This window comes from Artemia franciscana, chromosome 9 (assembly GCF_032884065.1).
Source record: "Artemia franciscana chromosome 9, ASM3288406v1, whole genome shotgun sequence".
In the NCBI taxonomy this organism is placed as follows: domain Eukaryota; kingdom Metazoa; phylum Arthropoda; class Branchiopoda; order Anostraca; family Artemiidae; genus Artemia; species Artemia franciscana.
In genome coordinates, this window is record NC_088871.1 from 45,334,057 (window position 1) to 45,359,090 (window position 25,034).

Sequence of the window (25,034 nt, forward strand, 5' to 3'; positions counted from 1 at the left end):
AGCCGTAAATTGAAATATGTTTTGGATTAGGGGGTTTAAAATAACATAAAGCAGAGGTATTTTTTCACGTGCTTCAAGATAATAAGAATAATAACGAAGAACTTTTTTTTTTACAATTTAGATCTAAAGGCTGTTTCTATGGCTCTAGACATGTAGATAAGAAAAAGCAGAGAGAGAAACATGTCGATAAAATATAAATTAAAAAAAAATTCAGAAAACAAAATGGAAGAGAAACATATAGTCATGCCGCAGAAGACCTTCTTTTAATCTTTTCCTGACCCTTATTTAAGTAAATGTACCTCTGGAGGCTAATCCCTAGCACGAATGCAAAAAAGGGAAGTCTTTTTCACATTTTAAAAACATTTTTGGAAAAAGTATAAGATAAGACGTTTCATTTTTGGGTCTGAAGATAAATTACATCTTGGTGTATATTAATATACCAGTTTCTTAGTCGACTTATTAGAAAGTTTTTTTCTGAATACAACATATGCTGCTGATATATTAGGGCAAAATAAATAAATTAGGACTAAAATTTGTAGAAGATGCTTTGAGTAAATATCTCCGTTTTTCCAAGAGCCATTTGGATTCAATCAGTAAATTTGCTCTTTTTTCCTGGCACTGCTCAACATTTTCTATTTGTTGTGACATTTTCTAAAAAACTAGTCAAAGGTGGTTCTTTTTTTCCTGTCTGCACATGCTTGTTTGTTTTGGCTATTCCGTTTCCTCTCTTGGAGATAAAAAACCACTTTCCAATGTGCTAGTCTAGCTTTATTTTTACTTCACAAACGACTATTTTTTTATTTCATTTTTTTAGGTAGCGAGTATTTTATGATGAAGAAAACGTTTTACGCAGAACAGTTGAATATAACATACAGCAGATAAAACATTTGACAGAGGTATGTGTGAACTTCCACCAGTGTATTTTTTTCTGAATTGTGGTCCCCTTAGCCTAAGCTGTCATATAGGTTTTAGGCCAAATCAATAGGTTTTTTTGGGGCCCTCTTCGTTAGACGAGGGACCAATTTCAAAGTGATCATCTTTGAATAATATTTTATACATTTGTCCCCTTCGCCCATATTCATACATCTATAGATTTCAAATTGATCAGGGAAGATAGTTTTGCAGAAAAACAAGAACAGAAATGTAATAACATCCTAAAAATAAAAGCTATAGGATATTCTACACGACACATTCTGCCTATATTTCGAATGTAGGAGGACTTCTCCAAAATTTATTTTTTCCTCATTATTTTTAATTGCATTGCTTTCCGCGTGGCAGCTCAGTTTTACACATTGGAGAAATTTTTCACGGGGGCAATTTTCCACAGGGTATTTTTTCCGGGGAGTTTTTCAGGAGGGTGGAATGTAAACCAGATCCAAGTACTATATCGTCAAATAGTTCGTGGTAACGAACTGCATGTTACGAGCGAATCGTGATCACAGCAACCAAAACTCTTGAAAAGGGACTATTGACAGTACATTAAATACATTAAATTCTTTAATCACATAAAAAAACTTGAACAAAAAGGGGGAAACACTCAAAAAGGTAAGTGATATTAATGAAAATCACCGCCTTCAATATGTCAAACAAAATCTGTTGCAGAAGTTTCAAGCTCCTATCAACAAAAATGCGGATTTCTTTTTAAAAAAGAAAGATCGCGGATGTGTGTTTTTGTCTGTTATCTTTTCCAGGATGATCACATTGAACACATACTCCTAAAAAGTTGGGAGAAGGCTCATTCAAGCGGAAAATGAAAGTTTTGGTGCCCTTTTTTAAGTAGTTGAAAAAGTCGTGCCATGAAAAATGGCATTTTTACTGCGTGAAACTACGATATAGTCCAAAAAAGGAACAATTTATTATGAATCAAAAATTCTGAAATAGCCAATTGATTTAAAAGTGTCGAAAAATAATGTATTGATGTTTCCAATTTCAGAGGAAGTAATGCAACACGATGACAGAATGTTTCCTAAAAAGCTAAAAAGTTTTAAAAAGATCTATACAAGATAAGTGCGGTTGTTTTCGACATTTATGTTAAAGCTTCATTTAACTAAGTTGAAAAAGAAGGAGTTTTGATAACAATATATACACTAAAAGAATTTGCTTTTTATGGTGATTCTCAATATATAAAACATAATAATTTAATATAATTAAATTATGAATATACATAAAATAATTAATTAATATATTAATTAATAATTAATATATTAAATTAATAATATAATAATAGCCAGTAAAAATGTGACCAATTTTCTAAAAAGAGGGAAAGCAGCTCAACAAGTGCGGGGGATTGTTATGGAACTTTTGCCATCGAATCCAGTATATAAGAAACCTTTATTGTAAAGGTGTAAGGTCCTTATTAAAAAAAAAAAATCAAAATTTTTCATTTTTATTCAAGAAGAATGGTCACGACCCCGTGTTTATTTATTTGTTTGTTTCTTGTTGTTTTCTTTCATTGGGGTGACCGTATCGAATCAATGTTTCTAGAATATCGGTAGAAGGCTCATTTGAAAGAAAAATTGGAGGGTTTGACTGACCTTTTTAATCAATTGAAAAGATTTTTTCTTCAAAGAAACAAAGTAGCTTTTTTGCCATTTTGTAACATGACACGACAATTCTAGCCAAAAGGGTGTCAAAAAACCAAGTGGAAACTGATATCTAGTCCCTCTTGATTTCCAGGAATCTTTTTGGTCTACACCTTTATTATTGGTCCTGGGGTGATAGCGCCCCTCCCACTGTGACGATCATTTTCATATGTCAACCGGTATAGAAATGAAAATAAGTGAGGGTACGAAGGGCCTCTCCGGTAATTCCTGTCAGGGGGGGAGCTAACACTAGATGCGTTTTCATAGAGTTTAAATGACAGTATTTCTCCTTTCCTATTAATATACAGTGTCCAATGTATTCTTGCACCCCATGGGACGTCACCTCCATACTGGGCCTTTAGGGGGGCATCTCTACAAAACAGGTTTACTCAATATTTGTGCCTTTAAGCCATGAAAATCACGTTCCTCTGTATATTGCCTGATATACCAGCCCCCAAACTCCTGATAAATATTCGAGGGCTACATGTTTCAGGGATGAATATTATTCTAGAGCATTGTTTTGCAAATATTAAACTTTAATATAAAAGCGAGAGTTGAAGGAGGGATTTTTATCCTTTTTACATTTAGGAGAACATAAGATAAAACAGATCCTAGTAACAAACTATAAGAAAAGAGTAACCCCTGTAAATAGAAATCGAAAATCTGAAAAACAATGACAACTTATGGAACAGCAAAATATGTTATTCATACGGATTCTGAATATGCAAAATATTTCAATCCTAGAGTTACTCATTAGGAGCTATGAAGATTCCCATAATTTTAAGAACAGGAAATGAACTTTTTTTCTGCATTTCTTGTTCTTATATTCTTCTTTTAAATTATTTTCTATCCTCATAAAATAATAAAATATTGGGCCACAGAATGTTTTAGCCGAATTCTACCATGAAATCTAAGGCTTACATTCCGCTAATTAGCTCTGGAATAAAAGGATATCCTCTTCAAGCTCTTTTAATTGCAAAAAAAGTTCGAAAAAACTTTGCCTCCCTGATTTATGTTTCAAAGACGTTGCCAAGTGTGCATATATAAATTATAATTTTTTAGTTTCTAATTTCAAAGCAACCACGGGAACTATAAAAGTGTCACCAAAGTTCGATCTAACTTTTATCAACCAATGAGAGTTCGAGGTTATTTTTTGAACCACCACAAAAACTCAGAGATTGCTGATTTACTGCAGCATTTTGCAGATTTATTTTCCTTGCCTCTCTTTTTAGAAAGAAGATATATATTTCTTTCTTTTCCTGGAAAAGAGCATCCAAGAGGTTTTTTTGTAGACTCTGAATTTCTCACAGAGAAATTTATTACGGGGGACCGAAAGTACTATTGCAGTTTGCTATGGAAAAGAGGGAAATCAATAGCCTCCACACGCTATTCAACACAATAAAAAGGGAATTAAAAAATGGAAAAAAAAGTAATTTCAAGTAGTGATGTTTTTTTGAAACCAACTTAAAATTTCTTTTATCAGTGGGATTTAGAATTAACTGGGAAATATATTAAGAGTAGCAGATCTCATCCGGGGAAAAATATGAAAAAAAATATTTGGGATACTTTTTGGATACTTATTAATTAAACGAAACACACTCAAGGATTATGCTTAGGTTAGATATTAGAAAACCAGTTTCATAGCAACAAAGACAATTGACGGGTGATAGAATGCATTGCACTTGTATAAATTAAGCTATATGTTTGCACATTAGGGGGGATGGGGGTTAGTTACGTTAGGTCATTTTAAATAGTTAGGAGCTCTGTCCGAATACTTTACACCATCACTCCCCCCTAATTTGCAAATATATAGCCCAAACTGCATCATTATATGAAGTAAAGGTCATATTTTGTTAGGATTAACCTAATATCACTGCTTGGCGAGGGCACTGGCATAAGGTTTTCCGGGGACAGGCGCCAAAACAGCAGGGGCGGTTGGGTGACATGGACTATATTTTAGGATAATTTTTCGTAGAAATTAGTTTATTTTTACATACCTTAAGGAAAAAAATCTCAAATAAAAAAGAACAATTAAATTGCTTGTAAAATTGCTTGTAAAATGAAGCAAAATGCAATAAGTTTTAAGCAACAAAGATTCCTGGCAAAGGGATCAGTTTATTCAATTAACAATAAATTTAATTATTATGTATTGAATCTTAAAAGAAAATCAAACCAAAATTACAGAAAGATTTATTATTTCCGTAAATTATTACAGATATATACTTGTCTTTATACCATTTCCTGTGCCTTAGAACTGGTTACAGAAGGAGTAAAGATACTAAAAAATCACCCTGCCTGAATAGATACCACGTTTCTATTTTATAACGGCCGAGTAAAATGTATCACTTTCACAATAGGACAATTCTCCCCCTCGAAGTTAAATCACTTATATATTCGGATATTAATAAAAGAATAGAATAGCGAGAGAAAAAAAATTAATTTACTATCCAGCTGTCAAATAAAATGAACTGGCTCAAAAAAATTTTCGTCACAGGAGAATTTTATCAAATATTTTGCGATAAAAAACTGGAAGTAAAGAGTAACTTGGGCCAATATTCACCAAAACTAAAATTGGAATTCTCATGACAATTGCTAAACTGGCAGTTTTGGCTTTTTATGCTGATTCTAATATATAAAAGTCTTGCAGTTTATTGTTACCCACCCAAAACTAAAAATCTGAGACAATTTGTCTGATTTTTGAAAAAAGAGAAAATACACCAAAAAAAGCAAACTATCTTATTGAAAATCCCTTTATTAGATGCATCATATCAGAAAACCCCGCCGTAGAGGTTTCAAGCTCTAATCTTCAAAATGCGGAATTTCGCAACCTTTTTCAGAAAAAAAAAACATCGTCGATGCATGTTTATTTGTTTTGTTTTTTCCCAGGAGTGATTGAATCAGACTGAAGGTCCAAGATAATTGGGAAGTAGCTCACTCAAACGTAAATTTAAAGTTCTTTTTTAAGTGACCATACAGGTTGGGCCAGGGAAAATTCTTGTTTTTCTGGCAATTTAGGGTACCAAACTACGACTTTACCGCGAGGAGGACGAATTTGCAATCAATTTAAAATTCCGAGAAACTAATTGATTTAACTATATTTTAGGTCTCCCAGTTGCGAAAGAGGTAATGACACACGGCGGCAGTACTGGATTTAACCAAGTTGATTCGCTTGATTTGTAATGAAATTAGGCTATGTTCGGTGATCTGTAATTAAATTTCAGCTATAATGATGGGGGGTGAGCTATTGTTTAAGTGGGGATAGGTAATATTTCTAAAAAAAAGTATATTTTTAATGGACAAACCGCTTACTTTTTATGAGGCTTCAGATAAATGTTAAAAGAGGTAGGGGGAAGTTGGAATTAATTGATATGTTTCTCTCTACAGTTGAAATATTACATTCCCGCATATACCAGGGTAGAGGTGGAAAATGCAAGGCTGGCCATCATTGGTTTTGTTAGGAAGTGTTAGGTTTTGTTTCTTTTGGGTTGCAAAAACTGCTAGGAGTTTAGTTTTCAGGAATTTTAAATGGTAATATTTTTTCTTTTTCTATTTATATGAAGTACTCAATGTATCTGAATAGATGAAGGTAATGTATTTGTCGATCAAAATTCATATTGTAGAGGTTGTGATTCCTTCAGTTATGTTAAAGATCAAATGTCTCACAGAATTACCATCCATACAAACAATAATACTCCTTTTCATCTAACCGAAGTTCTTTAGTAGGAATATTAACAAGGATTCTTTACCAAAATTGCAATTCATCGCCATTTTTTTAAGTATATTCAAATTTACCCAAATTGAAATTACAAATTTAAATGTAGGATGGTACTAATCAACGCACAATTATTGATTTACACATTTCAAAAGCAATTAACCAGGGATTTAAAGGACCGGTACCTCAAATTATATCATGGTTAGGCCTGGGTACGATTTAAAAAACAATCAGAAATTGAATAAAAAAAGAGCTTTTCAACCGAAAGTAAGGAACAGGTTTGAAACCTATTTGAACAGATTGTTCTTTATATGAAAGAACTGTCTTCTCCTTAGCTCCTTACTCTTTACTGTGAAGTTTGCCTTTTGTCCGAATTTTAAAGAAAATTTGCAATTGAAAAAAAAGAAGATTTTCCAAAGCACTAGAAAACGTTTGTTTAATGAGCAAGGTGCAGAGAAGGGGGCAGTCTCCCATATATAAAGATTAATTTCAATTTGTTTTAAATTTTAAACTTGTTCCGTAATTTAGTTGAAAAACTTCTCTATTTGTTTAACTACATTTCTTGAAACTGTACAGTTTTATAAATACAATACTTTTGGTAACGAAGAAAAAAAAATCAATATTTCAATGATCTCTATTTGGATTTTGATGGGTAATTAAATTTTAAAAAATTATTTTAACTGAAAGTAAGGAGCGATATTAAAACATAAAACGAACAGAAATCACTCCATATATAAAAGGGGCTGTTCCCACCCCAACACCCCGCTCTTTACGCTGAAGTTTGACTCTTTCTCTCAACTCTACTTTTTAAAACAGTAAAAAAAAACTTTAGCCTGAAGAGCGGGGCGTTGAGGAGGGAACAGCCCCTTTCATATTCGGAGTAGCTTCTGTTCGTTTTAAGTTTCAATGTCGCTCCTCACTTTCAGTTAAAAAAACTTTTTTTTATTTAATTCCTGAACTTTTTTGAATTAATGCATGTTTTGATTTTGGGTCTCCGCAAATGAATAACTAAAACGAAATTTGTATATATATTTTTTTTTGCTAAATGGCTGTCCTTTAGTTTTGATCGGACGATTTTAAGAAAAAACGGGTGGGGGAGGAGGCCTAGTTGCCCTCCAATCTTTTGGTTACTCAAAAGGGCAACTAGAACTTTTAATTTTCTACGAATGTTTTTATTAGTAAAAAATACGCGTAGCTTACGAATTAACTTACGTAACGAACTTTATATTCGTACGTTTTAGCTTAAATTTTTTCCAAATTTTTTTAAGAATGACCCCTGAATCACAACGGCCGTAGAATAAATAGTTGAAATTATTAAAAATACTTTAGCACAAAGAGCGAGGTATTTAGGAGGAGATGAACCCATATTCGTTATAATTTCTATTTGTTTAAGGTTTTAATGATGCTCCTTACTTTCAGGTGAAAAGACTTGTTCATATTTATTTTTTCATTGTTTTTTTTTTAGAATAATGCTAAAAAATCCTGCACCCCCTTCATGGAAATTCTCTTCCCCCATCACAAATTCCTACATGGTAAGATCCTCTCAAGTAACCCCTTCCCGTCAACCCCCCAACCAAAACAAATCCCCCTGAAAACTTCTGTACGCTTTCCCATAACCATTAATATGTATATATAAACACCGGTCAAAGTTTGTAACTTGCAGCCCCTCCCCGGGGAATGTGAGGGAATAAGTCATCCTCAAAGACATAGTTATTAGATTTTTCGAATATGCTGAACAAAATGACTATCTCAAAATTTTGATACATTGACTTTGGAAAAAAATGAGCGTGGGAGACGGCCTAGGTGTCCTCCAATTTTTTGGTCACTTAAAAAGGGCCCTGCAACTTCTAATTTTCGTTAGAATGAGCCCTCTCGCGACATTCTAGGGCCACTGGGTTGATACGATCACCCCTGGAAAAAAAACAAATAAACACTCACCCGTGATCGGTCTTCAGACAAAAAAAATACGAAATTCCACATTTTTGCAGATAGGAGCTTGAAACTTCTACTGATACGGTTCCCTGATACGCTGAATCTGATGTTGTGACTTTCGTTAAGATTCTATAGCTTTTAGGGGGGTGTTTTCCCCTGTTTTCAAAATAAGGCAAATTTTCTCAGGATCGTAACTTTTAATGGGCAAGACTAAATTTGATGAAACTTATATATTTAAAATCAGCGTAAAAATCCAATTTTTTTTATGTAGTTCTTGGTATCTAACTTCTGCGTTTTAGAATTTCGTTTACTATTGAGCCGGGTTGCTCCCTAATACAGTTCGTTACCACGAACTATTTGATCAAATAGTTCGTAGTAGCGAACTGTAAGTCAGAAGCGACCTGGCTCAGTAGTTACCGAAACTCTAAAAAACTGAATTTTGATACTAATAGACATATCGAATTAATGGCTTCATTTTTCGAAAACCTTTTAAGGCCGTGATTAAGTGAACTTGAAAACATCGAGCTTCAAAATTGAAGTTAGGTTAGCCTTCTGTCTTTTAATTCTCTAGAGACCGTTGGTTGTCAAAACTTCAAATAGCACCAATATCAAGTCTTGTGAAAGGTTTTGATAGACAGCTTCCTTTGGTGAGATGCTTCGTTCGAGATATAGTAATATTATTGGCTGGGTCTTGCAAAGCTTGGTTACCGACCAAGGGAGAAGAGAAAATGAGCAAAATAGCACTATCATTCTCAAGTACAAAATGCCCATGTATATGCAACTGTGACGGCATGCATAGAGTGCATTTTAAAATTTATTGTTTTTTCCACTTTTTTTCCTAGGAATAGGCTAATTAAAACACCTCAGTTGATTAATTCGAAACTAAACACCAAACTTAGTTGAAAGCTTTCTTCGAGGATTCTCAGAAAACCAAAGTTTTCCTACGAATTGAATTGAAAAAAAAAACTGAAAGTAAGGAGTGACATTAAAACTTAAAACGAACAGAAATTACTTCGTATATGAAAGGGACTGCTTCCTCGTGAACGCTCCGCTCTTTACGCTAAAGTTTTTTACTGTTTTAAAAATAGAGTTAAGAGAAAGAGTCGGAATTTAGCGTGAAGAGCGGGGCGCTGATGAGGAAGCAGCCCCTTTCATTTTGAAGTAATTTCTGTTCGTTTTATGTTTTAATGTCACTCCTTACTTTAAGTTAAAAAACACTTGTTTTTATTTAATTTAATTTCTGAACGTTTTCGAATCAATGCAGGTTTTGATTTATGCTCTCCGCAGATGAATAATTAAAACGAAATTTGCGTATTTTTTTTTTTTTTTTTTGGCTAAATGGTTTTCTCATAGTTTTGATCGAATAATCTTGATGAAAAAAAAGGAGCGCGGATGGAGGTCTAGTTGCCCTCTGATTTTTTGGTTACTTAAAAAGGCAACTAGAACTTTTATTTTTTTATGAATGTTTTTATTAGTAAAATTATTAGTAAAAATAAATTTTATTAGTTAAAGATATACGCAACTTAAAAATTAGCTTACGTAAAGAAACTTCTGTATTCTCATATTTTTATTACATATATGAGGGGGTTCACCCCTCGTCAGTACCTCACTCTTCACGATAAGCTTAAATTTTGTCCCAGTTTCTTAAGAATGACCCCTGAATAACAAAAGCCGTAGAATAAATAGTTGAAATTTCTAAAAATACTTTAGCGTAAAGAGCGAGGTATTAGGAGGAAGAGAGCCCCTCTTATGCGTAATAATTTCTGTTCCTTTTAACAGAAATTATTCTGGAATATTTACAGGAATTAATATTTACAGGAAAATAATAACAGGAATATTCTGTTCCTTTCAGTTGAAAAACTTTGTCATATTTATTTTTTCATTGTTTTTTTAAATAATGCTAGAAATTCCTGCACTCCCTTCATGGAAATTTTCTTCCCCCATGACAAATTCATCCATGAAAAGCTCCCCCGACATATCCCCCTCTTCTCAACCCCTGTCCCCAACCAAATGAAAACGACCAAGAAAACGTCTGTAAACTTCCCAATAACCATTACTATATGTAAGCACTGGTCAGTGTTAGTAACTTGTAGCTCCTCCCACGGGGACTGTGGGGGAGTAGGTCATCCCAAAAGGCATAGTTGTAAGGATTTTCAACTACGCTGAATAAAATGGCTATCTCAGAATTTTGATCCGGTGACTTTGGGAAAATAATTAGCGTGCGACGGGGGCCTAGGTGCCCTCCGATTTTTTTGGTCAATTAAAAAGGGCACTAGAACTTTTCATTTCCGTTAGAATGAACCCTCTCGCAATATTCTAGGACCACTGAGTCAATACGATCACCCCTGAAAAAAAAAAAAAACAAACAAATAAACACGAATTCGTGATCTGCCTTCTGACAAAAAACACAAAATTCCACATTTTTAAACAGTTCGTGGTAACGAGCTGTAGTAAGGAGCGACCAGGCTGAATAGTAACCAAAACTCTAAAAAAAATGGAATTTTGATACCAATAGTTATATCAAAAGAATGGCATTTTAATGCTGATTTTAAATATATAAGTTTCATCAAGATTAATCTTACCCATCAAAAGTTACGAGCCTGAAAAAATTTGCCTCATTTTAGAAAATAGGGGGAAACACCCCCTAAAAGTCATACGATCTTAACAAAAATCACACATCAGATTCAGCGTATCAGAGAACCTTGTTGTGGAAGTTTCAAGCCCCAATCTATATTCAAGCCCAATCAGGTTCTCAGGAACCTGAGAACGAAGACCACTTTAGCCGCGAGGAACCAATTCAGGGTATAAGCGAATTGATAAGACCGATAGAGATCAAACATAGCGATGTTCTAAAAAAACTCAGAGAACTTAACCCAAGCAAGTCCACAGGCCCAGACAATCTACATCCAAAACTGCTCAAAGAACTTGCAACGGTAATAACAGAGCCACTAGTCTACATTTACAGAAAGTCTCTTGAACTCGGTGAGCTTCCCACTATTTGGAAAAGAGCTATTGTCGTCCCAATATACAAAGGTGGGAAACGAGAAGACCCATCAAACTACAGACCGATAAGCCTCACTTGTATTACGTGTAAAGTACTTGAGTCTCTCATTGCAGACCACACCCTAGAACACTTAAAACGAGAAAAAATACTTACCGAAAAGCAGTTTGGTTTTCTTAGGGAACGATCTGCAGAGATCCAACTGCTTTGTGCCACAGATGATTGGAAGAAAAACATCGACAAGGGGTTCCAGATTGATCTCATATACTTGGATCTCAAGAAAGCCTTTGACAAAGTTCCCCATAAGCGTCTCGTCAAGAAGCTCAGGAAATACGGTCTCTCCTCATCCGGGTCCTCATTCAGTCTTCTTCAATGGATTACGGACTTCTTAACTGGCAGAAAGCAAGTTGTGTGCGTAGAAGGTTGTCTCAGCAATACCGAAGAAGAAGTTCTTAGCGGAGTACCTCAGGGGTCAATTCCCGGCCCCCTTCTGTTTAATATCTACATCAACGACCTAGTTGAGGGCATCAAATCTGACATCCTTCTCTACGCGGACGACACAAAGCTCTATCGCGTCATCTCGTCATGTGAAGACATTCACCACCTGCAGGCGGATCTCCAACGAATCGAAGACTGGATGAAGAAGTGGATCATGGAAATCAATACCCAGAAAAGTCATATCCTCACTCTGGGTCCACAAAACTTTTCGTCCTCATACTTTCTTGGTTCCGCTGCACTCACTCTTAGTAGAGAAGAAAGAGACCTAGGCATCTTAGTGGATTCTGAACTGAACTTCAGTAGCCACTATGAAGCTGTCGTCAAGAAGGCTTCCAAAGTTGCTGGTATGACCAGAAGAAACTTCTCGTGCGAGGACGACAAAATGCTTGCTACGCTCTATAAGTCCCTTGTCCGCCCGATTCTTGAGTATGGACATTGTTATACAAGACCATACTACAACAAGGACATAGATGCTATCGAAAATGTTCAGAGGAGGATAACTAAATTCTCTCCCAGGTTACGCTTCCTTCCCTACGAAGAGCGGCTTAGAAAGCTTGAAATCCCAACCCTCGCCTATAGATTCCATCGTGGTGATCTTATTGAAATGTACAAGCTCTGCAATGGAGCCTATGATAACGTACCAGCCCTGAGAATCGTGCAGTTCAATAAAAATCATCTCCGAGGACATCAGTACAAAGTGAGTATGGAACGTTTTTACAAGGACATGGGCCGATGGACTTTCGGCAACCGAGTTGTTCAGCATTGGAACAACTTACCAGAAAGAGTAATCTGCTCCACAAACCTACGAACATTCAAGAAGGAAGTTGATGAATATTATTCAAGTGACATTTTCTCCTTATGCAAATTTAGAAGAAATGCAAATTAAGATTTTTGTTTTGTAGAGGCTTAACGGCCTGCCATCAAATTTGCGAATATATATATTTATTTATTTATTTATAAAAACGTGGAATTTCGCATTTTTTGCCAGAAGACAAATCCCGGATGCGTGTTTATTTGTTTTTTTTTCCCAGGGGTGATCATATCGACTCAGTGGTCCCATAATGTCGCGAAAGGGCTCATTCTAACGGAAATGATAATTTCTAATACCCTGTTTAAGTGACCAAAAAATTGGAGGGCACCTAGGGCCCCTCCCACGGTCATTTTCCCCCAAATTCACCGGATCAAAATTCTGAGATAGCCATTTTATTCACCACAGTCGAAAAACCTAATAACTATGTCTTCGGGGACGAATTATTCCCCCGCAGTCCCCGTGGGAGGGGCTGCAAGTTACAATCTTTGACCTGTGAGTACATATAGTAATGGTTACTAAGAAGTGTAAAGACGTTTTCAGGGGAATTTTTTGGTTTGGGGGGGATATTTGAGGGGGAGGGTTACCGGGGAGGATTTTTCCATGGACGAACTTCTCATGGGGGAAGAGACTTTCAATGGAGGGGGCGCAGGATTTTCTAGCATTGTTTATAAAAAACAATGAAAAAATAAACATGAAAAGTTTTTTTTTCTACTGAAAGTAAGAAGCACCATTAAAACTTAAAACGAACAGAAATTATTACGCATCAGAGGGGTCTACCTCCTCGTAATACCTCGCTCTTTACGCTAAAGCATTTTTAGTAATTTCAACTATTGATTCTACGGCCTTTGTGATTCAAGGGTCATTCTTAAGGAATTGGGACAAAATTTAAGCTTTAATATCAAGAGCGAGGTAGCGACGATGGGTGAGCCCCCTCATATACGCAATAAAAACATACGAATATTGAGGTTCGCTACGTAATTTAATTCGTAAGTTACGTATATTTTTTACTTACGAAAACGTTCGTAAAAAGTTAAAAGTTATAGTTGCCTTTTTAAGTAATCAAAAAATAGGAGGGCAACTAGGTCTCCTCCCTCGCTCCTTTTTTCTCAAAATCTTCCGATTAAAACTGTGAAAAAGCCATTTAGCCCCAAAAAATAATATGCAAATTTCGTTTTAATTATTTATGTGTGGAGAGCCAAGATCAACCCATGCATTAATTCAAAGACGTCCAGAAATTAAACAAAAAAACGAGTTTTTTTAAATGAAAGTAAGGAGCGACATTAAAACTTAAAACGAACAGACATTACTCCGTATATGAAAGGGGCTTTTCCTCCTCAACGCCCCGCTCTTTACGCTAAAGTTTGACTCTTTCTCTTAACTCTACATTTTAAAACAGTAAAAAACCTTAGTGTAAAGAGCGGGGCGTTGAGGAGAAAAAGCCCCTTTCATATACGGAGTAATTTCTAATCGTTTTAAGTTTTAATGTCGCTCCTTACTTTCACTTAAAAAAACTTTTTTTGTTTAATTGTAGATAGGAGCTTGAAACTACAGTAGGATTCTCTGATACGCTGAATCTGGTGGTGTAAATTTCGTTAAGGTTCTATGATTTTTACGGGTTGTTTCCTCCTCACCTGTGCTTCCAAACTTTAGTCTCTAGCCGGCAATCCTTCAATTCGTCGCAATCCAAGTTTCTACCACCAGTCACGGCCCGGTAGGGCAACGGGGAGGAAGCTACGGGGTTCTGCTCCGCTTCAAGGTTTGTCACTTGACCTTAATCTCTTGACTTGTCTAGTTCTTCACCGTACCGCATTATTAGGTATTTTGGATATTTACATCTACCAAGCTCCAAATACTTTTTACAAAGGCGCTGTCTATGTGTGGTAACACTTTTAAGATGTATACCTCGCTTTGATTTAATTTTCCCCATGATTTCGGCTTTGTGTGCACAATTTACTGAAGGCTCCTGACTATTTCTCATTTCTAGGTTTCTTCATTGCATTGAAATAATTTATGAAAATTTCACACTCTATTAACAAGCAGCTGATTATACCAGCTTGTCATTTTGGTCTCTGGGGGGTATTATCGGTGATCTGAAAAGATTCTTTCTGGCAACCGACTTGTAAAAATTTCAGGTAGCTGAAAATATTCTAGGGGACTGTTAGAAAACAGGAAAATAAATCGAAAAATGGTTCCAATCATCTTACAGGTTATTGTCTTCTGCTCATGATAGTACCGATTTTGTTCTAAAAGCAATATCCTTTATCGAGTACACTTGTGAAAAAGACCTAGACATTTTCTAAGATTTCTAAGCAATTAGAGGAAATAGAGCAAAATCCTTTCAAACATTTTGTAGCATCTTCAAGAAGCTATGGCCTGATATTAAAAGCGGCATCTTCCGCCAATGAATACTTGAGTACTTTTTAAATATAAATTTTCAATTTAACATGGGATTTTCGAGTTCCATCAGTTCACTTAATCACGGCCTTAAAGTCTGCTTGCAACACTTCTACAAATGTATTTTTATTTTCTAGATGCTCCAGGGCTTCCTCCACAGTTTTGAAGCGATAAAGTACTGTGCTAAATTCTTTGATAAATCCATACTGACAGAGATCTATTTTATCACAGAAACCTTTTAGTAACCATTTCTATAGAAAATGTTCGAAAACTTTAGATACAATAGGGGTTAAAGATATAGGTCGTAGGTCACTCACCCCTTTTGGATTCAAAACTTGGGTATTGGTGTTACGACTTTTTTTTAATCATCCGGAAAAGTATCACTCAACAGACACTGGTTTATAAGGCAGTCAGAGGTTCAGCTAGAAAGGTTGCGTTTTCTTTTTACAGGGTTACTGGAAAGTCTCCAGGGTAAGTTGCCTTATTGGGGTCAAGTCTCTCAAGAACCTTTGCTACTTAGTGAGAAAAAATCACAAGCATTTCAGATGAAACAGGCAAGGGGAGAAGGTTAGAAATCGGTGGATTGCTTCTGCAAATACTGGCAAAATACTTATTAATGATGTTTGCCGGTAAAATACTTATTAAGGTTATTTGTCCGGTGTAAATTTTCACCAGGATTCAATTGTAAAGAGGATATATCTGTGGGGGAGGGAGATTTTTCCGTGGAGGTGAACCCATATATAATGGCGTTAGCCCCCGAGGAGCGAGGTTGCCCCCTTCCTCGACCTTTCATTCCATACGCTAAAGTTTGAATTGTGTCCAATTTCTTAAAAACGGGTAATGAAACACAAGGGTTGTTTTGATAGAACAATAAGTAACTTTTTTTAAAGTGCCGAAAAACTGTAGCGTGAGAAAAAGGTGTCGAGGAGGGGGCAGCCCCCCTCATATACGGAATAACTTCTGTTCGTTTTAAGTTTCAGTATTCCGCTCAGGGAAAAAATTTCAGATTAAAGTGGCTTTATATATCAGCTAATGGGTACTGTTGCAGTGCAAGCAAAAGTTGACGGCATATTTTTACTCAAATTAATCCTTTTTGAGTTGTTTTCTATAATTATACGAACTTTTTTGTGTACTAATAACAGTACTAATTACTAATAAACAAATACATATTTAGGATCACCATAAAAAGCCGATTCTTCGATTTAATTTTATCAATAGTTAGGCTCATATACTTTTGTTATTGACAAGGATCATTGTTTACTTACCTTTCATTACTATGAAGAATTTAATTTTGTCTTGATTCTTACCAAATCATATAGAAAAAGTGTTCGTGGAAAACTACAAAGGGGTCACTCAGTCACAAATTAGAACTTAATTTTCCTGATTAAGGGTCAAGATCTATTGGTAGGCAGCCAACTGTGAGGTAACACACATTTTTTTCAAGGTGTTTCCCTATTCTGCTCTCTTTCCTTTGATTTCCATAAAATTACTTTATAGAACCAAATTTCACCCCTGCCCAAGCCGGGCCCGTGCTTCTTGAGTTGTTTCGTTTAATTAACAAGTACTCTTTTTTGTGATTTCAACTACTACTACTAATAACTATCTACTGCCGTACCAAGATATTTTTGGCAAACAAAGCTGCGCACGCTCCATTTTCAACCCACTCTATTAAAGTTTTACTCTTTACCCCCTCTCGTGAAGCCCGATTTTACTATAAACCCTTCCTTTAGACCTCTTTGCACCCCATTCGAGGACGACCTGATTTTCGTTTGTCCCCTGATGGAGCGCTCACTCTTTGTCGAGGATTTGAGAAAAAACCCTCAGAAAAAAGAAAAGACCCTCAGAAAAAAGAAAAAAAAAACCTTAACACAATACAAAATTTGACAAGCTTTGCTGCTAGCAATTGATAAACGGTGTAGGCAATTAGAAAAGCAAATTTTTATTATTACAAAAATAATACGTCAAACCCGGGGCTTGAATTTGTAGCTTAGTGAATAACAGACTTATCGATGACACGCTCTACTGACAGAGGTAGCAGGGAATGTTTAATTGATTCCACACGTTAGGTTTGTTTGTATTTGAAAATGACCGGGTTTCTTATAAATGAGTTTTCTCTAGGGTTACAGATTGAGCCAATTATATAGGTAGAAAAGAAACTACCTTTATGGTAAGCTTGTAGTATATAGGTGTAAACGCAGTGGATGAAACTACGAATAAAAGCACTATTGCACTTTGCTATAGAGAAGCATTAAATCGACAAGCCCCAAGCGCAGTTCAAAAGAAGTTTAAAAAAAGGGTCGTTTTTAGCCGTAACGTATTTTGAAATCAACCTGTCTTCAACCCTTTTTAAAGTGGAGAGGTCTATATTTAATTTCGTGAATTTCTATAAAGAGGTTATAAGTTAGTGATAATACGTAGGCTAAGACGAGATTTGGTAGTGGTATAAAAAAAAATCGTATGCTAACCAATGGTCTGATTAGCGCAGGTACCGATCTCCGGATTTTCTGATTTCAGCCATGAGTGCAATGTGTGGTTGGGGGAAAATATTCCGACGCTTCCCGTGTTTCCCCCTAGATTTCTCCAGGTACCCATTTAGAGCTGAAACATTTAAAGCGGCAACAATATCCTCAAATCAAGACAAAGCTGTAATTCATAGTTAGAATTCTATCGTATTTAAAATTAAACTCACTAAAAAAGATCATTTTTAATTTTGATAAAAACAAAAACTAACTGACATTCTAACTGATTTTTACAAGATGCAGATGAGTTACATTATATAACTTCCTTTTACATAATTAAATTAAATTCAGAACTCGGCTATTGCAGAACTTCAAAAAGGGGTGTTCTAGTGCCTCATGTAGATGTAGATATGGATGTGCCATTGTAAATTGAAGAGTTCCGCACAGTTTTTGAATAAAATAATTTAACGTTATAAAATAAAGAGTTTAAATGAATTTTGGGTAGGTAATATATCACAAATCACTTTATTTTCCATTTAAGTTCAGTGTCATTTTCACTTAATTATCTCACACCGAAATGAATTACACGTATATCTTTACGATAATATCCAGCTTAGACAATAAAATGCGTACAATAATCCCCCAGAAGAACAGAGAGTTTATTTGTATAAAATGTTGTGACTCAGTAACGTCTCATCTTTTCCTTTGGCTTAGTATTCCTCACAAAAGAATCAATCAGGTTTCAAAGAGGCGGGGTTATCTCTCTTTCAAGAAATTGAATTCCCTTGTGAGTGTAGATGTCCCTCAGCATTAATTAACCTCATATTGAAAAGGCAAAGCTACTTCTCACTCCAGAGATAAAGATTAATGTCTGGCTTATCAGCTTGCATCAAGCAGTTTACAAGATGCAGATAAGTTCCGTTATTTAATTGCCTTTTACATAATTAAATTAAATGCAGAACTCGGTTTTTGCAAACTATCGTTTTTAATTGTGCACCTAATTTGGCAGCTCGGATTTGAGAAATTGGTATTGTCTAATTATAGTTCAAACAACGTAATTCCTGTTACTATGTCATCAGTAACGGCTTTTAATTATAAGGCACCATCTACAAGTAAATAATTAGTAAACACAGTTGTACTTTGTATCCAGGACAAATTGCTTTGCATGATAAGCATACTTGTATAGTACAAAAAAGTCCCTTGGGGAGAGACTTACAATATTTTGGCTATGTAAATTAGGCAAAAAACATCAAAAGATGGTGGTGAGCCAAGAATCAGAGTACAAATCAAATGTTATTCAATAAGAGAGAAAAAAAAAATGAAAACTGCAAACAAAAAATGTGCATGACAGTAGAATCAGTTGGGGGGAGAGAACTATCCCCTATATTTTGACAAATACCTTTCTTATTATATTCATTATAAAAGCCTTTTTTATTTACATTTGAGAAACGACAAGGTTGCCTCCCTAGATTTTGCCCTCCCTCCTACATTTCAGTGAACTGACGTCGCTGAGGCGGGGTCAAGATTAACGAATAGAGAAGGAAGTCCTGGCCATTTAAATTTTTCCTCTAAAATGGGGTTTGAAATGAGCCCTTACCTCCTGGGGAAATTCTTCAGTAAAGTTTGCCCGTTGTGAAAGCACGATGCTAGTTTCCACTTGCGAATCTTATGTTTTTTATAGTTTGATAATAGAGGAAGATACTGAGAGGCCTTGAGAAGCGATGTTCCCCCTCCGATACAAATCTTGTCGGCCTGAGATTTTTGTTACTTTGGCTTTACTAAAAAAAATGTTTATTTACGTCTATCCATTTTTATGATTACTCTCAAAAGTATTCTAAGTAAGACTCTGCCAAAATTATTCTAAGTAAATTCTGCCCCCCCCCCCCCCAAGAAATCGCTCTACGTTGAAGTTCATTATTGACGAAGAAACGCTTTGACAATGATATCACAAGTAAAAATGCATGTTCTAAAATATAGTTCTGGGAGATGGGGGTTACAATTCTAAAAAAAGACTTTCAGGTAATAATGGGTCCAAAGAGAATGGGCTAAAAGGTCAAAAGAGAAAGACCATAGTACCTAAAGGTCCACACACTAAATAATATTTTCGGAAAAACGGGTTAAAAAAGTAATTTTTAGGTATAATTTTAGCCTCTTTAAAAGGTGGAATCGTGGGGCAAATATTATTCCCAGGGGACGCAAAAACTCCTCCGATGTTTTTACAAACAAGCAAGCCAATGAAGCCCTTCATTTAGCATTCAAAATATTTCTGCAATAAAAAGGAACTATACAAACTTTTTCAGTTATTTAGTAAGACCTTATACTTCAAAGTGATATTTTGAATAGCCACCTCCCCTCCAAGAAATATCCGCTGACGCTCAACTATGCAATATTTTATAACTGGGAATTGCCTGTTACTGCCTAAACAGTGTATAATAACCATTTTCTTTGCATGGACAGAGTCAAACTGTTCATATTAGTGAGCGGTATGTAAATAGCAAAACAATACCATCAGTAACCAAAACTTTAGAATTTGGAAAAATACACACATGGAAAAAAATCTATTTTTCAGATCATTTCTAAATAAATACAAATTCTTAACTTGATAATTACTTACTAATATTGTTAATTTAATAGAAGGTGCAGAATTTCGAAGACAGTATGAAAACAACCACAGAAAGAGAGCTAGTCTTGAATGAAATTGAACCCTCAACTTCAAAATATTTATAAAAGCTTGAAGAGGATTTTCAAAGCCCCTATCTACATATTTACAAAAAAAAGTATTTTTCTGGTTAGGACAGCCATACAAATGAGGTTTGTGATCATACAAACCACTGTCCTAGAATTTTGAAAGAGGGTTGAATTGAACAATATTGCCTTCTCGGTCTACACAACAGATGACGCCACAATGAAATAACATTTTCTGCCATTTTGTGCGCAGAACAATATCTTGGCTCGAAAAGGGCCAGAACATAGTGGAATTGAAGTTTTGAGATTGTCAATCGACTTCGAACTATTAATAAGCTAGTTTTATAGCATACACCATATATACAGGGTCAGGCGTGAACTTCCAAAAGGACACCTTTTCTTACTTTTTCCCAAGTTAATATGAGATCCAACAATCAGTTATGGTAGATATTCTAGCACAAGAGCTTCGGTCCATGCTGATCGTAAGGTATATGCAGATCAATTAAAGGAACAACTAAGACACTCCCTCTCCTACTAATAAATATTTGCAGGGAAACACGTGGCACTGTTCTATGAATATTGAACTTGAGTTTAAAAAAGAGGGAAGGGAGTAGAAGACCTATACATTTGAGACAGTCTTAAGTCAAACAGATCGTATGAACACAACTGTAATTAAAGAGCGATCCTTGTCAATATAAGCCACAAATCAGAAAAATGAAGCTTTGATTACAATATCTCCAACAGCAAATTTTATTATTCATCCTGATCTGCAAAAAGTGCAAATTTTAAAGTTGTTCATTAGTACATAAACAATTTGCTTAATCTTAGAAATAGGAATGAAAATCCCCCGAAAAGGGTGCTGTCTGGTTGGATATTATACAAAGGAATACAACATTTATGAGAGGCAATTACACCTTATTTTAAAATGCAAACACACTAAATGAGATCTGTTTCTCGAAGCATTCCTGTGCCCAAGATAATTTTGATTTCAGGCCGTATTCGATGGGGCAGTAGTCCTCCCCTTATTTCAGGTAGCCCTTGGTATGCAATTGAAATAAACGGAAATAAAATTCAACTAAAACATTCTTTTTCAAATAAAGTAAAAAGCGGTGCAAAAATTGAAATAAACTGTATTATTACATATATTAGGAGTTGTCCAATCCACAACCCCTAACTTTTCGCACTAAAGTATAACTTTTTGTCCCAATTCTTCAATAACAACTATTCCAAAACAAGGCTTATTAAATTTGAACAAGAAGTATTTTTAAGGTACCATAAAACATTAATGTAAAGAGCATCGGGGGGAGATTAGGGGAGGACAGCCCCCTCAAAAATGGAATAATTTCTGCTCGTTTAAAGCTTCAATCCTGCTCTCTACTTTCATTTGATTTTTTTTTTGTCCAATCAGACAAAAGATCAAAGGCTTCATGTAAGATTCCGTGAGCTTTTACTGATAAAATGCAGAAGTATGTTTTCTATCGGACCTTTCTTTTTGTGACAGTCATCATGGCAGAAGAAGGCTCGATAACAGACATGCTAGGTTAAATTCAAACATTTTCAGTGGAAACATGATTTTTAATCAAAGACTTTAAGTGTTAATTTATTCAAGGTCCAAAGCAAGAATCCTTATTTTCATTTGATGAGATACGATCAATGGGAAAAATAGAGATTACTACTATATAATTCTGTAGCACAAACTTTGCTTTAATTTCTTCGGTTTACGGCTTTGACGTATTTTCGTATGGCGACTACATTATTCCGTAAGAGTGATTAGTACGATTTTGTCAGGTTAACTTTAAACGCTGAAAGAAAAATCTTGACTGACAATGAAATACAATTTCTGGAGAGAAAAATAATTCTATCATGGCTCTTCTGTATGAAATTTTCAGTCAATAAAAAGAAGGAACAGTTCTGACTCGTTATTTACAAGCATCTTTTTTTTACAATTTTCCCCCCTTTCAAACAGTTTGTGGTAATAAACTGTAAGTAAGGAGCGACCCAGCTCAATAGTAACCGAAACTACAGAAAGCGGAATCTGGATACCAAACGAAGAAAGATCACGGATGCGTGTTTATTTGTGTGTTTTTTGTTTTTTCCAGGGTTTATCATATCGAACCAGTGGGCCAAGAACATCGGGAGAGGGCTCGTTCTAATGGAGATTAAAAATACTAGTGCCAAAAAATTAGAGGGAAACTAGGCCCCCTGCCATACCACTTTTTCCCCAAAATCATACAATCAAAATTTTGAAATAGCTATTTGTTCAGCATAGTTGAAAGGCCCAATAACTATTATGGGCCGATTATGGCCCAATAACTATGTCTATGGAGATAACATGATCCCCTCAGCCTCTTGAGAAATGTCTTCAAATTACAAGATTTACCTAATGTTTAAGTATAGTATTTGTTATTGGGAAGTATACATACATTTTTCAGGTGCGGAGGAGAGGACACATTTTCTGCTGGGGGGGGGGAGAAACTTTACCAAGGAGAAGGAAGTTTCCAGTGGGTGAACCTTTCATGGGAAATTTCATACTGGGGGAATTCACCAGAATTCTTACACGAAATTTCTTTAAATGTCTTGCTTTCTCTTTACCGACTCAATTTTTGGCGTGGACATGTTAACGGTTTGTCCGGGGTAAATTTTCACCAGGAATGAATTGTACAGAGGATATTTCCATGGAAGAGGGATTTTCCGCCAGATTTTCTTGCGGTATTTAAAACACGATCAGAAATTAAATAAAAAACAAGTTTTTTCAGCTCAAAGTAAGGAGCACCATTAAAACTTAAAACGAACAGAGATCACTACGTGTATGAGGGAAGTTTCCCCCTTCTCAATGTCTAGCTATTTACGCTAAAGTTTAATTTTGTCCCAATTCTTTAAAAATGACTCCTGAAAGACAAGGATCGTTTAATTAGAACAATGAGTAACTTTTTTTAAAAGCACCGAAAAACCTAAGGGTGAAGAGTAAAGGGTTGAGGAAGGAGAAACCCTCATCATATGTGTAATAATTTCTGTTTATTTTAAGTTTTAACGTTGCTCCTTACTTTGGGCTGAAAAAACTTGTCTTTTTTATTTAGTATGAATAAAATCATTCATTGCCCACATATAAAGATCCCGACAAAGCAGTGGACAACAAAAAAGAAGAAGCGAGGAGAGGGGTAAATCTCAGCCAATGAATTTAAGGCGTAAAAATCAATCAATCATTTTATTGACCCATATAAAATGACACAAAAGTGCCCATATGGAGTAAAGGAAAAAAAGGAGAAGAGAAAAAAGAAAGAATCAGACTATGATAAACAGTACTAAACAAACGCACTATAATATGGGTGGCTACGGTCTAGAGATGAAACAAATTCGGCACGTGTCGTTGGTCCACAGCTACAAATGGATCAGTAACACCATATAGTTGCGTAACTTTGCGGTTACGAGTTCAAAGAGGAAGACTTAGAAGATACTTTGCATACTTGTAATATAGCTTACGGATTGTCCGCAAATCAGTCATGGTAAATAGCTTCCAAAAAGGAGCAAGGGCTAGGACATGAGGGATTGTGTAAGCGTTATAGAGTCTAGCAAAACATTCTTACTGTAACGCGTTTTAGCATTAACTAGTAGTCCATAAGCTGTTCTAGCCTTCGTGCTGAAATGCCCAATTAGCGCTGCACACATACTTTTCAGGGCAATACCAAGGGGTAAACCCAGGTAAGTTAGGGATGCCGAAAGTTCGATATAAGAATAACCCAATACAATGTCAATACTAAGAACACATCACAGGAAAAAGCAAAATCAACGCAAGGAACAAAAGGCAAAGAAAAAGAACAAAAAGGACAAGGGGTCGCTGAACTTAAAGCTTTCATACGTTCATAGGTCATATTCCTCAAGGTGGTTAAACAAAAGCAATGGTGCATAAATAACATAATTACTATTAATGAGATGTTGGTACAATACAAGTTCGTCACAACAAGGTGTGCCCTTGGTATGTTTGAAGTAATTAATCCTTAACCCCAGCAGTAATAAACATTTAAACTGCATTGGTGTCTTGATACATTTTCAAACAGAGAGGAAACAAGTTTGGCGATTCTTTTTGAAAGTAAAAATGAATTCCTATGCCACGAAAAGAGGTAACTACAACTCAAAGATACTTTATTTCTAAAACTACTGATAAGACATTTTTCTGAAACAAAAGACGAGAACTAGTTAAAAAAAATCTTTGGAGACAGGAAAGTCGACACTATAAGTTTCGGCAAATTATTAATTCGAAAGTGGTTCGCATGGTAGCAAGCAGAGTAAGATAAATTATTTAAATATTTTTCTTTTTATCAAGATTGTCCCACGTTTCTTATTTACATATTTAAGCAATGTTGTAAACAACTAATTAGGGCTAATGGTGGACAACTTGCTCGTTATCCTTCGGCCAATACCAATCTTTCTCTGCCAGAAAATAGGTGGATGATGAGATGTATCTGTTCCACTCCAAAATCGGCGAAGAACCATGTTGGGGGATAACCTACATCATAATTCTCTCCGTTTCCAGTTCTAGAAATAGTTGGGCCCTTAGACAGCTCGTCATTAGCTTAACTGGCTAACCACCTAAAGAGGCTTTCTTTTTACCTGGCTTCAAAATTAGAAGTATGTGGTAAAATGGACTAATTGCTCGTAAACAAATTTCTGCTTGTCGCCAGACCACGAATATGGACCTATTTACGTTAGCCCGATTTATTGTGCGAGGTTAAAAACGTCGTCGGGTTAGTAAACCCTTGCTGGCTTTAGAGGGTAAAGGAGCCTTTTACTTCCTCTATCGCAGAGACAACGTCCCACCCTCAACTTTTCGTCACCAAAAGTCAGATCTGCTCTACAGTGCCTAGATATTGCCAAATGATCTGGCCTTGATATCTTAGTAATGTTATTCTCCTGCAACTCCAGTGTCGAACTAGACAGCTCTATGTTATTCCTCTTCTGGCTT

General features: G+C 35.5%; 1 protein-coding gene across 3 annotated transcripts in view; it reads right to left on the reverse strand.

Annotated features, from left to right (window-relative positions):
• LOC136031469 (NGFI-A-binding protein homolog) overlaps nt 1-25,034 on the reverse strand; it is a 125,928-nt gene that overhangs the window by 56,642 nt on the left and 44,252 nt on the right. The gene's annotated exons all lie outside the window — the stretch shown is intronic.